The sequence below is a fragment of the Lolium rigidum genome, chromosome 2 (assembly GCF_022539505.1).
Source record: "Lolium rigidum isolate FL_2022 chromosome 2, APGP_CSIRO_Lrig_0.1, whole genome shotgun sequence".
Lineage (NCBI taxonomy): Eukaryota > Viridiplantae > Streptophyta > Magnoliopsida > Poales > Poaceae > Lolium > Lolium rigidum.
The window spans coordinates 135,096,950-135,100,677 of NC_061509.1; positions in this window are offsets into that span (position 1 = coordinate 135,096,950).

Genomic DNA, 3,728 nt, shown 5'->3' on the forward strand with positions numbered 1-3,728 from the left:
CCTTATTTGTGTCAATGTTTCATAGCTCATGAGGAAGTATGTGGTGTTTTATCTTTCAATCTTGTTGGGCGAGACTTTCACCAATGTACTAGTGGCATATACATCCGCTTATCCAATAATTTTGCAAAAAGAGCTGGCAACGGGGTTCCCAGCCCCAATTAATTAACTTTCATTAATAATTCTCTTCACATGTTTTGCCCTGATTTATCAGTAAGCAACTTAATTTTGCAATAGACACTCCTCCATGGTATGTGAAATGTTGGAAGGCACCCAAGTATTCGGTTAGCCATGGCTTGTGAAAGCAAAAGGTTGGGAGGAGTGTCATCTATAAATAAAACTAAAATACATGTGTAAACAAAAGAGAAGAGGGATGATCTACCTTGCTGGTAGAGATAACGTCCTTCATGGGAGCCGCTCTTTGAAAGTCTGTTTGACAAGGGGGTTAGAGTGCCCACTACCATTCGTTGACAACAACAAACACCTCTCAAAAATTTATTTTCATGCTGTCTTTATGATTTCAAAACTTAAAAAGCTCTGGCACATGATTTAATCCATGCTTCCCTCTGCGAAGGGCCTTTCTTTTACTTTATGTTGAGTCAGTTTACCTACTTCTTTCTATCTTAGAAGCAAACACTTGTGTCAACTGTGTGCATTGATTCTTACATGCTTGCTTATTGCACTTATTATATTACTTTGTGTTGACAATTATCCATGAGATATGCATGTTGAAGTTGAAAGCAATTGCTGAAACTTAAATCTTCCTTTGTGTTGCTTCAAAACCTTTTATTAAGAATCTATTGCTTTATGAGTTAACTCTTATGCAAAACTTTTTGATGCTTGTCTTGAAAGTACTATTCATGAAAAGTTTTTGCTATATGATTCAGTTGTTTAGTCATTATCTTTTTGTTAGCAAACTATAGACCATTGCTTTGAGTCACTTCATTCATCTCATATGCTTTACAATAGTATTGATCAAGATTATCTTGGTAGCATGTCACTTCAGAAATTATTCTTTGGGATTTCTATTTTCGTGCCCTCAGGTCCTTAGTTGTACTCAGTTTTCCCCAGCTCCTTAGTTTTTACTCAGTTTTCTCCAAGCCCTTGTTTGAAACCCGCAGAAGCAGCTCAGACGGCAGGATTCCCGTTTAGTTGACCGTTCGTCACGTGTGGGGCCGCGTCGTGTGGGGCCGGTAGAAAGGGACCGCGTGGGACAGGACGAGACCGCGTTTGGTTGCGCACGTGAGCAGGAGCTGGGTTCCGTCTCTCTCGGCCCCAAATTGGCATTATTAAGAGCACCTTTTTCCCCTCTTTTCTCTCTGTCCTTTTCACCAAATAAGTATCAAATCTAGAGAAGTTTGCATTTGCTGTCTTTCTTCAATTATTTGTGCCTTTTGGCCCTCGTTGTTTGCCCAATATGGCAGCAAATCTAGTAGGGATCCAGGGTAATGTACGATAAATTCACAGTCATAGTAAATCGAGAAAACAAAGTAGGGCCAACAAAATATAGTAGAACTGGGGATAGATAATAGGGATCCCTCCTTAGATAATAAGCTGCATACACAAGCAGCCAACATAGTAACGAGTTCGAGGTTCTTGACAAGCACCATCATATTAACAACATAACAACAAGGGATCCCTAGCTAACAACAAAGGGATCCCAACAACAAAATGGGAGGCAGCAGCGAGCACACGTCCAGGACTCCGCCTACCCCATCCGGCTCTCCCTCCACTTGTTGCTGCAGCTCCCCTTGGGAGCCTTGGGCTTGAGCGGAGGCATGCGCCCGGCGAAGATCTCCACCCGCCGCATGCCGTGGAGGTGCATGCCGAGCGCCACGTGCTTGGCGCGGAAGGAGTAGACGTTCACCGTCGTGCCGACCTTGGGGAAGGTGTTGCCGATGTTCTCGGCATGCGTGACGAGGCGGTTGAAGTCCGTGGCGCCGAGTCTCCCGGTGCGAAGGGGCACTCGTACACACCCTTGGCGAAGTAGGAGATGTACGGCCGACCTGCGGCCTCCGCAAGACTTCGGCGAGTCTTGACGTCCTCCTCCTCGTCGTCGCCGCCGACGTCGCTGCCGGTACATCCGATCCATATCAACCGGAAACTATGAGTGAATGAGTTGCAACGATGACGAACGTGCATGGTAACAAAGTTAGGAAAAACAGTAGTCAGCCTCGGTTAGAGTGGGCATGATTATATATCTACGGGGAAGGTGTAAGCGAACCAAAGCTCATGCACAACTGTATTTGTACATAGCAATGGTTCGCTGAACCCTCCTCGTAAAAATTTGTGCCCAACGATTCATCATAGGCAAAGAAACAGATTCCGGATGTGGACTTGAACACATTCCAGATTATTTGCAAAATTAAACGGTTGATATCTTTTGATTAGTGCATAAAATAACCGATTGAGATCCCATGATTACTTGCATAAATTAACCGATTGAGATCCAATTATTACTTGCATAAATTAACCGAACGGCCGAACCCCAAATCTTAAAGGAAATCAAGAAGTGATCAAAACAAAATGGAGTAAAATCGGCGCAAATATTAGCCCAATACTCATCCATCTACAGATCCATCTACACCAGCAAAAATAGGGTTCAAAAAGGAATGGGGAAACAAAAAAGGAAGCAAACCGTAGTTACCTTGTTCCATGGGTCCTCCAGGAAGGTGTCGTAGGGGTTCGGGGGCGGGACGTACGGCACCGGCTCATAGGGGTCAAATCCCGGCGGGATCTGACTGCCACCGGCGGCAGCAGCCTCCGATGCACCGGCGGCAGCGGCGGCGACGTCCGTTGAGGGGACGGCGTCGAACAGGGAGGCGTCGTGCTTGGAGCCGACGGCGCCGTCGACGATGGGATTGGCCTTCTCCTTGTCCATCTCGCCGGCAGAGGAGAGGGAGAGGGAGAGGGTTTTTTGCTTGGGAGCTTTGGAGAAGATGATGGGACGTGAGAGAGGCGTCGTTGCGTGGGCGAGTGAGAGTGACAGAGATAGTGGGAGGAGGCGAGGGGTGGTTAATGCGACCCGCGTCCTACGCGTCCACCGCTGCACGTCTGCACGGCTTGGACTTCTGCAATGCGACACGCGTCCACGATTGCACGTCTTCGACTTCTGCACCGCGACCCGCGTCTACGCGTCAACAATTGCACGTCTTCCATTTCTGCACCGCAACACGCGTCATCGAGTCTAACCCTGGAAATTTAGATATACTCAGATATAACCTCGAGTCATATACTAGCATTTTTTGTGTGCTCAGTTTTCCCCTTGAGTGCTAATACTGGCTTGTGCAATATGCTCAGTTTTACCCTCAAGTGGCTGGTCAACAGTACGATCAACAAATGGGATTAACTAGTTAAATGAGTCATTTAATGTGCAAAAATTCCGAAAAATAGTGGCACATACTCATTGAGTCTTTACCACAAATTGCCAGTTCTCAAAACATAGATAAGTCATAGATAAATCAAGTTTTACCACAAATTGCCACTTCTCAAAGGCCTTCTCAAATCACCTAGTAGCTATGAAGGTGCATGGTTTTCCACAATAAGCCCTTCCCAAAACAGCTTTCCCCAAAACATACTTTGTCTAAATGAGGCCACAATTCTCACACTCATGTTATTTGTATTGCAAATAGTTTGAGGTAGGCCAAGATGGGTTTCATTGTACAAAACACGCATTTTCCATTTTTTAAATCTCATATTTGAATCCCTTAGTCTGTTTATTATACAGGTGC